The 12,746-nt window shown below is 40.2% G+C and overlaps 1 long non-coding RNA gene and 2 other non-coding genes across 4 annotated transcripts; all 3 read left to right on the forward strand.

The window, feature by feature from the left end:
• The first annotated feature begins 805 nt into the window (after window positions 1-805).
• LOC116680490 (uncharacterized) lies at window positions 806-1,345 on the forward strand. 2 transcript variants are annotated; one of them, XR_004329770.1, is made up of 3 exons: window positions 806-876; window positions 963-1,010; window positions 1,289-1,345. It is a non-coding gene; the product is annotated as an uncharacterized LOC116680490 (long non-coding RNA). The 2 variants fall into 2 exon arrangements; XR_004329769.1 differs by lacking the exon at window positions 1,289-1,345 and adding an exon at window positions 1,102-1,177.
• A 2,589-nt stretch (window positions 1,346-3,934) lies between these two features.
• Window positions 3,935-4,053, forward strand: LOC116680491 (5S ribosomal RNA). Its single transcript, XR_004329771.1, has one exon. It is a non-coding gene; the product is annotated as a 5S ribosomal RNA (ribosomal RNA).
• A 575-nt stretch (window positions 4,054-4,628) lies between these two features.
• Window positions 4,629-4,747, forward strand: LOC116680493 (5S ribosomal RNA). The gene has a single exon (XR_004329772.1). It is a non-coding gene; the product is annotated as a 5S ribosomal RNA (ribosomal RNA).
• Window positions 4,748-12,746: the final 7,999 nt, after the last annotated feature.

The raw sequence follows: 12,746 nt of genomic DNA on the forward strand, positions 1-12,746 counted from the left end.
TGAGCTGAAGCGGACCGTGGACACAATGTCAAGGTCCAGTTCGATTCCCTGTCCAATTACGTTATCACGTCGGGGTCACCAATTTGTTGGAGAAATCCTTCTATAAACTGACAACTGACTCCATGATGAATTAACACAGCGTTTATTCTTGTGGTCAACAGATGAAATGCGTTTCCGAGCAGTTACACGTGCACGGACCTGATGGAGACTTGTCTAGTACAGAGGTCCCCCAAAAGGCACTTAAACAATAGTGTGCTCAGGGTTATATTGGTTCCCCTTGTGGGGCCTGATTGGTCAGCTATACTGTTGCTGGGTTACACTCTCTGCTCTGCCTCTTCCCTCTTTCTTCTTATTATTTTCAGTTATCATTTACCTCACCAGACAGCTATGTTCACTCCTTAGTTTGTATGTCCTGTTCTCTGAGTTATCAGACCGTCCTGAACTTCAGTGTCCTTGGCCTCACCATCTCCTCCTCCCGTGCTCACTGTAGCATATCTGACTAAGATAGCCCTGTCTGTTCTCTCCCTCCTAGCTGTAACCCAGCTGCAAAGCATAATGTATAATATGTCACACATACACACACTCTTATTTAGTCTTTGGTTAATTCAGTATATACTTTAAGCCAGCTTTTACGTGGCCGTTCCTGAGTGCCCTGTTCATCACCACCTCAGTCATTGTATTATTTTCCCACAGTACTCTTAATTTACGTGTGTGTGTGTGTGTGTGTGTGTGTGTGTGTGTAGCTGAAATATGTCTTGGACCCCAAAGAAATCCAGATGAAACAATTATACGAACCCAGTTTACCAAGTACAGCAAGTTACCTTGCAACGCAGAGACTTTTTGACTCTGGGCTTGGCACGGGAGTTGGAGGTCACAGTAAGCACAACTGAAATATTAACAACTTATTTGGGTTTAGCACACTGTTTTTGCCTTGTAATTTTTTTTTTTTATGCTCCATACAGATAGCAAATTGCTGTTTTCAAATAATCACCCAAATAGCACAGTCACAGGTAAATTATTTTGTTTGAGATATACAGCATCCAATGATACATTTTGTTTATTTGAAATCATGTTTAATTTAATTGATATATGTGCCATCAGCAAAAGGATGTTTATGCAGTGGATTGCTATGTTGTACCAACATGGCTACCTCCACATTGTCCGGATACCTTGTCTTTCCCCGTAAATATATATTATATATTTTTTGAAATAGTTAATTTATAATTATTTACAAAAATAAAGGTTCAGATCTGTTCTGCTTTTTATTTCTACATGATTTGTCTTTCAGAATGATTTGGCAAACAAAGATTTTGTCCTCATACCTATTTGGAAACCAGGACACTACATACTCTGTGTACGTCTGCAGTTTTTTATTACCCTTACTTTTGCACTGTATTACTATTATAAACTAATTTATTCTTTGTAGAAACCTATTTTATTTTTAATTTTAGAAATTGTATTACAATTATTTACGTTAAAATTCCTAAAAATATGTGTACAGGTTTTGAAGCTGAGCGAGAGACACATTCTTTTCCTAGACTCCTTATTCCATAAACATCCAGAAGCCTCAGTTGGCTTTGGCGATCAACGATACATTCAGATTTGCAGGTTTCAATAGCATGAAGTTCAGATGTTCAAAACATTATTTAGGATGTAAAGTTGTTAGTTATTTTAGCTTTTGGTCTGTTCCTGACCACATGAAGTTGTTCAATAAGCATGCTCCTGTGGTATGTTCTTTACCACATTTACAGTTCCATTTACTAAACCCTTGTTTTCAGCCTGGTCATTACCAATCCTTCAATGAATGCTTTCTGGTGTGGTAATGGTCAGGATACCTTGGGTTTTTAATGACCCTAAAGTTCTTGGGAATATTGCAGTATAATCGTTTACTTATATAATATCAAAACTGACTCCTTAATGTCAAATATGGAATTTGTTGGGCTAGAAATAAAGTATAAACCAGACTACTGCCATATCCCCAACATAGTTAGTTAGGTCTGTTTTAGCAATTTTGGAACCTAAAATGCTGATTAGTACTTTAATTGCAGTGATCTGGCGCAGAGGATTCTTCCAGGAGAAGAAGTAATGCAAAGGGCTTTTTGAGTCGAAAAAGAAGGAAGAGCAGAAGAAAAAATCTTCCACAGTTAACAGTAAATCAAAATCTAGTGTTTAGAGAACTGGATCCTGTGTTCCAATGGCCCACAATGCATCCATTGAACCTTGCTCACCAAGCATATACTAATTTTAAAGATTTTAACTGCTTGTTGTGAATGTAAACTGTTCAACTTTTGTTTAAACTATAAATGAATGAATATTGAAAATTGTTCTTACGTACATTGTTCCAAGTGTATTTGTATTGTAGTTTTTTTGTTCTTCAATACAAATGTCTTAATTTTCTTAAGACTTTTCTAAGTTCATTTTTAAATTGATGAAAGGGTGTATATGATGAAAATAAAATCACTTTCAAACGTTTTATGTTCATACAAGGGTCCACATACTTAATATAGAATCAGTTATTTTAATCAAAAATATATATATTATTTGAAATGCATTGTTTTCTTTAATAATATTATTTCAAGTGGAATTCCTTAAGATTTCAGGCCTCTTTGATTTACAATTTCTATGTAAATTAAAAATGGAATTGTGCTGAGAAAAAAAAAAAAAGAAAAAAAAAAAAGAAATTTAAGTAAGAATTGAAACCTTTGAAGGTGTGAAACACCTTCTGCTCCTCCCATTTGAGACATGGCCCCCGCCATGGCTCATCTTAGCTACCAATTCTTAGGTAAGCAGGGCCCGTCATCTCTCTGATATAGGCCCCTAACACAAGTTGCACCATCTAACAGCCATACATCCTTCTCAGTCTGTGGAAGTTTTCTTGTAATAGAAGGTAGTTGAACTACTAGCAAGCTACGGCGAAATGTTAACGTGAACTAATAGTGTGATTACATGTAGTCAGAGGTGGGTAGTAACGAGTTACATTTACTCCGTTACATTTACTTGAGTAAGTTTTTGAAAAAATTGTACTTCTAGGAGTAGTTTTAAATCACTATACTTTTACTTTTACTTGAGTAGATTAGTGAAGAAGAAACTGTACTCTTACTCCGCTACATCAGGCTCCAATGAGCTCGTTACTCGTTACTACGCGTCATTGTTTTTACCCCCGCGTACGTCTCATTTTGTTTTATTTTGACAGAGAGAGAGAGTCTTCCGCTGAACGTGACTGTGCTTAACCAATCACACGTCGTTGTGCAGTCACGTGACCATACTCGTTTCAGCAGCGGGACCATAGACCGTTAATATGGGACAGGTTAGCTTTACACTCGTAGCAAAGCAAAGAAACAGCAGCTACGTTATGCGGTGTGTTCAGGGTCTACCAAAACAAACGGACATGTCAGCGTTCAACAACTCAACATCTAACCTGAGGAGACGTAGCGGTGGTTGTAGTTTCTGCTGTGGAGAGGTGGATGTTTGTCTTTTAGGTTACATACAGTATGTTTTACACATGCAGTAGGCCTATCCATCCAAATTTGATGTGACAAGTCTCTCAAGTAAGCTATTTTGTAATTAATAAATTAATTTTATTGATTGGATGAACTATAATTTGCCTAAATATGATTATTTTGTATTTTTGTCGGTCTGATTGATGCTTGTGTTGAGAAATAAATCAGACGTTACTCAACAGTTACTCACTACTTGAGTAGTTTTTTCGTCAAGTACTTTTTTACTTTTACTCAAGTAATTATTTGGATGACTACTTTTACTTTTACTTGAGTCATATTATTCTGAAGTAACAGTACTTTTACTTGAGTACAATTTTTGGCTACTCTACCCACCTCTGCATGTAGTTCAGTATCAACCCCAAGCTGTTTATTCAAGTTTTGAGGACCTTCAGGTCTTCACATCTAGAAATAGCTGGATTTCGCCCTGTATGGTTGCTTACGGCCACACCACCCTGAAAGTGCCCGCTCTCGTCTGATCTCGGAAGCCAAGCAGGGTTGGGCCGGCTTAGTACTTGGATGGGAGACCGCCTGGGAATACCTGGTGCTGTAAGCTTTTTAGTTAGGCGCTGTGGCTTCTTTGCTGGACGCAGAGCTGACAAAGAAACCGTATAGAGGACGTAACTTTTTTTTTTGAAGCAGCATTCTTCTTTAGAATCAAAATAAACGATCTCAGTGTTCAACAATTCAAGTAAGAGTTCAAAATACTTGCAGTTTGACCACAGGATAAATAAATAATATGTTCTGGAAGACAACAAGTCAACCAAGTCTAAGTAAAGACAGAGGTAAGAAAATTGAGAATTATTACAGTAATGAAAAATAGAAACATGGAAATACATGAAGTATTTAGGAGAAATACATGAATCATTGTGGAACAAAACAAACAAATCAAAGAACTCTTGAAAATTCAGAAGTGTAAATTATAGTGCAAAAAGAGCAAAAAGCAATACAACTTCTTGATTCCAAGGTGAAGGTAGTTGAACTACTAGCAAGCTACGGCGAAATGTTAACGTGAACTAATAGTGTGATAACATGTAGTTCAGTATTCCTCAACCCCAAACTGTTTATTCAAGTTTTGAGGACCTTCAGGTCTTCACATCTAGAAATAGCTGGATTTCGCCCTGTATGGTTGCTTACGGCCACACCACCCTGAAAGTGCCCGCTCTCGTCTGATCTCGGAAGCCAAGCAGGGTTGGGCCGGCTTAGTACTTGGATGGGAGACCGCCTGGGAATACCTGGTGCTGTAAGCTTTTAGTTGGCCTAAGGCGCTGTGGCTTCTTTGCTGGACGCAGAGCTGACAAAGAAACCGTATAGAGGACGTAACTTTTTTTTTTGAAGCAGCATTCTTCTTTAGAATCAAATAAACGATCTCAGTGTTCAACAATTCAAGTAGGAGTTCAAAATACTTGCAGTTTGACCACAGGATAAATAAATAATATGTTCTGGAAGACAACAAGTCAACCAAGTCTAAGTAAAGACAGAGGTAAGAAAATTGAGAATTAATTACAGTAATGAAAAATAGAAACATGGAAATACATGAAAGTATTCATAAGTGTAGCAACTGGAGAAATACATGAAACAATGTGGAACAAAAAAATCAAAGAACTCTTGAAAATTCAGAAGTGTAAATTATAGCCTAGAGGGAGTCCCTTTAAATTTGGCATACATAACCACTAGGAGTCGCTGTATATGTATTTCTCCTGAACTGGTGTACATGGTTAATGTAAAGCCCCAGTGGCCTAGTGGGTTCAAGTCCCATCTGGGCTGATTTTTAGCAGAGTGGCGCAGCGGAAGCGTGCTGGGCCCATAACCCAGAGGTAGATGGATTGAAACCATCCTCTGCTGGAGACACACTGATAGACACTCTGAAAGGGTGATGCATCAAGAGGTTATGACATATGAGGAATATCATGTTCTGGTAGTCTACTGTCCATTTTGCCAAATCAACATCCACTACCCGGTCAGGACCCTGTAGTAATTTTGATTTTCCAGTGATGTGATTGGTAAGTGGTTGGGCTGTACACAGGTTTTGATCACATCCATCGGTTGCATGGACAGGACATCAATACCCCGGTTCCCCCGCATGATCGCTCTCTTGTCTTTGTTGTTCGATGACTATTTGGGCTCACACCTAAACACACCCGAAGCATCTCAGACGAAAATCCCTCTGCACCTCAAAGTGCTCTCAAGCACTCCCAGCTGTGCGTTTGCAGAAGAGCACCTTGTTTTCTTGTAGCTTTGGAAAAAGGCTTTAGCTTATGACAAGGTAAACAAATAACACCATTGTGCTTCTCATTCGTGTGTTCACTTCAGTTATGTATTGAATCAAATCTTTAGAGCTAATGGTCCTCATTTATCAACCTAACGTAGAAATCCAGCGCAGATATGAGCGCAGAAATCCTCTTACAACAGGCTTTACGTGAGATTCATGAAACGTTTGTATCACACCAGTCAGAGCGTAAGAATGATTGTACATTGATAAATGCAACAGCTGGAAAAAATCCTATTAAAATATAACGCCCGAGTATATTCTCGGTTTTGAGGCCTCGCCTCTACTATTTACGACATAGTTAGACATAATCTGCATAAGAAGTGGAAATTGAAACCTTGACATCTCAGGTGCTCTGGTGCCGCCAGCTACCACCAGGCCCAGGGGAATATGCCGCCTAAGAAAAATGCAATCCTACCCGATGAGGTTGAGGAGATCAAGAAATCTCTGGACTTCTTGTCGGCGGAGATTTCAACTGTTGCAGAGCAACAGAAGAAAATCATGGATCTGATAAGTGAAATAAAAATGCTAAAGAGGCAAAGCGTGGAGAAGATTGGTTTTCTGTAGAATTGAGCTGCTGACCTCGAGCAATATGTGTGATTATCAGCGGCCGGAGAACCAAACAACAGAACTATGCCAGGGTGGCCGCGGATGCTGGATATACCACTGCCAGTCCGAGTGAAGCTACCGAGGAAGAGAAGGAGATGCTGGAACAACAGGCCAGGCCTGATTTTTGGACAGAAAAGGCATTTATGTTGATAGCGGGGACATTGAGGATTGTAATACTCTGCCGAGCAAAAACAAACAGCATCTGCATTGGTAATAATCCGGTTCACCAACAGAAAGAAAAAGTCAGCACTCCTCAGACAAGGAAGGAAATTAAAAGGCACCCAAGTTTACTTCAGCGAACACTTCAGCAAGAAAAATGCTGATATTGCCAAGAAAGCACTCATACTCAGAAGCAAAACAAGACCCAGGCAACATGGGCAAGAAATTGTAAAATTTACATCAAACTTCATGGGCTGACTTTTAACTGCAGGAGCCTTATCGCAAACCTTTAAAAAATCAAACAGTACCTGAAACAAGAGGAACACAATGTTCACAGCATTTGCAATAACAGAGACTTGGCTCACGGTAGAACAACCGGAGTTGGTGGAGATTTAGGGATATGAACTATCATTCATGAATAGGAAACAATCAAAGGGTGGGGGGTTGCATTATATATTGACCCAAGATATTAATGTCAAATAGTTACTAAAATGTATTTTGTTTTAAATACAATCATGGAATGCATCACAGTACAAATTGAAATGGAAAAATCTAAAAACATTCTAATGAGCTGCATGTATAGGAAACCGGGATCGAATAATGACATGTTTAAGGAAATAATTACAGAAATATTCAGTAATATTCAGTAATTTCAAAATGTTTTTTTATCTGCTGAGATTTCAATATTGACTTGCTCAACCCACAAGACCACAACAAAACAACAGAGTTCATTAATCTGGTGTACAGTCCCGGTTTGTATCCCTCAATCACTCGACCAACCAGAATTACAACCAATACTTCTACACTAATTGATAATATATTTACCAACGTCACTGTCTATAAAGTTGAAAGTGGACTAATAACAAATTATGTCAGTGATCATCTGCCAGTTTTTGAAAACACACATAGCTACACTAAGACCAGGAAGGACGACAACATGACAGATGAACTGATTTAGATTTTGCATTTTCAGAAGAGGACCTTGTTTTCTTTTAGCTGAGAAAAAGGCTTGCACTCGTAAAAGGTAAACAAATTGCACTTTATTGCCCTTATTAAAAATTTAGGCAATTTTAACAGTACAATACAAACATAAGAAACTACAAAACAACAATAACTTGAAGGCGTACAATTAAAAATGGCCAACTTCTAGTGTGTTGGGTTAGGGTTAGGGTTAGGGTTAGCGTAGGGGGTAAACACCACGTCTTGACGAAAAAAATTTAATAGACAAAAAACGAAAGGAGATAGAGGGATGAAACCAAGCTCCGCCTCCCCATTTTGGGGGTCTCTGGACACGCCAGAAGTGTCCGCATGTCTCTACGACTTACGGTTCTCGAGATATGCAAAAATGGACAAAATTTGACGAAAAGAAAGTTCATAAGTCCTCGTAGGAAGGTCGCAGCCAGCTCACACTTGGTTCTTTGTAATCCTCTCCTCAAGCCGGATTCTTAGACACCCAACATGGCCTACTTTCGTGACATTTGTTTTTTTTCATTTTGTCTTACTTTGACTAGGACGATTGTATTGCGTTGGGAGTGTGTTCCCGGTGCTCAGGGTTAGGGTTAGGGTTAGGGTTGGGTTAGGGTTAGGGTTAGGGTTAGGGTTAGGGTTGGGTTAGGGTTAGGGTTAGGGTTAGGGTAGGGGTTGGGTTAGGGGGTTAGGGGGTTAGGGTTAGGTTAGGGTAAAACGCAGTGCCCTGGATGGGCGCTGCGAGGGGCACGGGCACAAGGGGACCCCCGGTGTGATTAAAACACTTAAAATTTCCTTAAGAGACCTGGTTTGGTTCTAAAAAACTGTTTAAAAGAAGGCCATATGCTCAGAGCAAGGCCAAGGGACCACAGGACCAGACGGACAACGGGAACATAAAACTTTAAATAAAAGGTCTCCTCCACTCCTGCTCAGCTCCTCTCCCCTCTATAATGAATAAATTACAATAATTAAAATATATCATATGTACATTGTAAATACAGAAAAAAAGGGGGAGGGGGGGGGGGGCGAAAGAAAAAAAGAAAAGTTAAGATAAATAAATATATAAAAAAGTTGTATTGATAAATACAATGCCCGGTGTCCTGTTTAAAAGAAATACAATTAAAATATATTAAATATTCTTTTGACATAATCACATTTAAAAGTACTAAAATACAGTTTGAATTGCTTGCCCCTAAGGTTAAAAAGTACACATACCATTAAAATTAGTAAATAAGTGCTTTAAAAAGTGCTTATGAAGATAAAAAGTGCCATGCAATAATAAATAAATAAATAATAATAAAACATTTAAAATACATCATAGGATAAAATCACACTGTTATAAACATGCATAAAACCGATGGTATGTGTATCATCATGTTAAAATCCAGAGGCAAGCAATTCATGTTGCAAAACAAATAATAAATATTAATAATATCATTAAAATATAACATATAAAACCCGAGAAAGAAAATCATAAAGGACCACCAAGGCATCTAGTAAATAGCTTTATTTAAAAGAGTGAACATGTAAAGGTCTGTCTATATTTAGGTCGGGCCCCCCTGCAGGCAGAAATCAGTTACCTAAAAAGAAAAAAATAGTAATAAAATCTGGACGGCATTACATAAAATAAGAGAGTTATAAAAATAAAAAGAAAGAAAAGGAAGGAGAACACGTAAGGGGGTTAAAAGACTGGTTCTAGTGCCCTGCAGAGGAGGTCCCGATAAAACCTGAGGAGAAAGGAGATCAGAACAGTGGGAGGGAAGGGTTTCTGCAAACTAAAAACTTAATTAAAAAGAGAAGTGGACCCATGTAAGTACTTTTCATTCAGACCCAAAGGGTCTATGGTTTTTAAAAAATGGATCCACTTCCTCTCCGCTGCCCGTCGCTGACCCGTGGTCCAGGTTCTGTTGCTCTCCAGGCCCATGCTCTGAACATTTTGAGGGCCGTGGAGTTTAAAATGTGCATATAAAACAGTTGTGCCATCGCCCTTATTTAAAATGTATTGGTGTTGTTTTATCCTTAAATAAAGAGCATTTCTTGTCTCCCCCACGTAAAACTTATGGCAGGCCCTGCACCTGATTGCATAGACCACATTAATGGTGGTGTGTTGCAGGACCTGCCAAGGGCTAAAACCAGCTCGGCTGTGGGGGTTAAAAATGTGGGGGAGATGAGTAAAACCAATATCCGAACCTCGAAGCGCCTCCCTAGGGTCCTTGTTCTTGTTTAAATTCGTGTGAACTAACATGTCTTTTAAGTTTTTGTTTCTCCTGTAGGCGGAGATCATGCGGCAGTCCTTCAGCACATCGCACTCTTCCCCCGCCCCCCGGAAGTTCCTCTTTATTGTTGGCATTAAGCTTCTCAGGTTCTCCGAGTAGGTGACGACCAAAGGGACGAGGGTCGAGCTGGACGGCTGGCTGGTGCTGGTCTGGTCTCTGTTTGTGAGACCGCCGCTGACCTCCGCCTTGATACCTCTAAGGAAGCGCCTCGAGTAACCCCTCAACCTCATCGCACTAAAAAGTGTCCTAGTGGCCTCCTCCACGTGCTCCGGGAAGGTGCAGATCCTGTGGAAGCGTATCAGCTGGGACTTGATGAGGCCTCTGTACGTGTGCTTGGGGTGGTAGCTGGTTTTATGAAGGAGTGCATGGCGATCTGTGTCCTTGAAATAAACCTTGGTGGCTATTGTCTTTGACTGGACGCCGGGGCTGTGGAAGAAGACCCTCGTATCGAGGAACTCCACTGTAACGGGTTGAAGGGTGTGCTTAAGTTTTATTTTAGGGTGATGTGAGTTGAGGGTGTCCAGGAAAGTCAGGAAAGTCGGTTCTGAGTTGTCCCATAGGCCGAAGATGTCGTCCAAGTACCGGAAATAAAGCAGGGGTTTGATGGTGAGTTGATGGAAAGCTGTTTCCTCCCAATGGGCCAGGTAGATGTCTGCGTACGACGGAGGGTACTTCCGGCCCATTGCACACCCGCACAGCTGGAGATAGTGTTTATTGTTAAAGGTGAAGTCGTTCCGGGTGAGTGTGAGATGAAGTAACTGTAAAATCTGGCTGTCTGGTCTGGATGGGTCAGGGTGCTTATTAAAGATGTGTTTTATGGCAGAGAGGCCAAGTGAAGTTTCAATATTGGTGTACAGTGAGTCTATATCTATTGTAAAAAGGAGAGTGTGACCGGGTACCTGGAGGTTCTTTATTTTATTAACAAATTCATATGTGTCCTTGACGTAGCTGGGGTGCAGTTTAGAAAGTGGGTTAATGTAGTGGTCTATGTATTCCGTGATGTTGTAGGATTCTGATCCGCAGTCGCTGACTATTGGTCTGCCGACCGGAACAACAAAGGGGACCGTCCAAGTCTCAGGAGGCTTGTGGATCTTTGGGAGGAGGTAAAAGAGGCGAGACCTGGGCTCATCCGGACCGTCCAGGTATTTCTTCTGTTTAAAGTTAATGAATTTGTTTTGGTAAAGTTTGTCTGTAATATCCCTAATAAGTGTTTGTGTTTCTATCTGTAATGTGTTAGTAAGTGGTCTATAATATGTGATGTCATTTAACTGTCTGTTGGCTTCTAAAATGTAATTGTTCTTGTCTTGAATAACTATTTGGCCCCCTTTGTCTGCCGGTTTTATGACTATGTGTTTGTTATTACCTAAAGAATTAATAATCTGTTTGTGTTCCTGACTAATGTTGGGTGCTTTGTGTGGAAAGGGGCGCCAATGTGTGAGTGCTTGGTTGTTTTTATTGATTAATTGTGCTATTTCTGGTGATATTGTGTCCAGGTGTGGTTCCCAATGGGACGGTCCGGTGAAGAGCACAGGTTCCCGCCTCTGTCCTCCCTGAAAGTGATCCAGGAGTTTAAGCCTCCTGTGAAAGGTATGTAGGTCCCCCCTGAGCTCCGGCCGGGTGGGAGGTTTGGGTGTGGGGATGAAGGTGAGGCCCTTCTCCAGGATCTCCAGCTGTGCAGGCGTGAGGGAGAAAACAGCAGAAAGATTAGTTATGTTTGACTGGGGGGTTGTACTGTGACAGTTGGTCCCCGTTATGAGTTTAATTGCTGTTTCCAGTACTTGAACAACATCTCGGCCGTGTCTGCTGTCCAGTGGATATTGTCTCTGGCTGTCTGGAAAAGAAGTGGATTGATTTCTGCAAGGAAGGTGTATTTTGAGGTTATTGCATTATTGAGGGTGGTTAGTAGTGCCTGCTGGCGTGGATTCAACCTGTTGGAAAAGTTTATTACAGGGATGTAGATGGTGGCGTTTGGAAAAGTAGTTTGACCAGTTTTTACCATCTGCTGTAGCTGTTTGAATATGGTGGTCTGTTCATGTTCTGAAAGGCAGTTGTTGAGTCCGGCTGAAAGGATGACTCCTTATATTCCCTTCTGCCCCAACAGGAAAGCTCTATCATGATTGGACAAAAAACCCTTTGATTCTAAACGAAACACTTCATCTTATTCTTTAGACTTGACGGAGCCAGCTGCTGTCTCTGTCCTTATGGTTATTGCGTCAACAGATGGCTGTCGCTGTCGTTCTATCTTAGAAGTGAAGAGATTTATCTTTTCTATAGATTAGTTCCGTTTCCTGACCTAAACTTTGGGCAGCGTGACATTTGTCTATCTCCTGACCGCCTGCATCCATAAGCTAAAAGATTATATAATCTAATATATATAAACACACACACACACACACACACACACACACACACACACACATATATAGACATGTAGACATACATACACATAGACTTACACACCAGACACACAAGAAACATGCATCTTTTTGCATTAAGAACAATAACAAGCCTGAGTTAGATAAGACTGGGAGAGTAATACCGATACACACACACACACGAACACACACACACACACACACACACACACACACACACACACACACACACACACACACACACACACACTGTTTGCTGCAGGTGGCCGAGCACTAAACCAAATCAGGTTCTATTGTTTATGACATGTACACAAAATCTAATCTTTATGGCACAATAACGCTTAGTATAATATAAACATACATTTAAAATAATCTAAAAGATTATATAATCTAATATATATAAACACACACACACACATATATATAGACATGTAGACATACATACACATATACGTACACAACAGACACACAAGAAACATGCATCTTTTTGCATTAAGAACAATAACAAGCCTGAGTTAGATAAGACTGGGAGAGTAATACCGATACACACACACACACACACACACACACACACACACACACACACACACACACA

The sequence above is a fragment of the Etheostoma spectabile genome, unplaced genomic scaffold (genome assembly GCF_008692095.1).
Source record: "Etheostoma spectabile isolate EspeVRDwgs_2016 unplaced genomic scaffold, UIUC_Espe_1.0 scaffold00018476, whole genome shotgun sequence".
NCBI classification, from domain to species: Eukaryota; Metazoa; Chordata; class Actinopteri; order Perciformes; family Percidae; genus Etheostoma; species Etheostoma spectabile.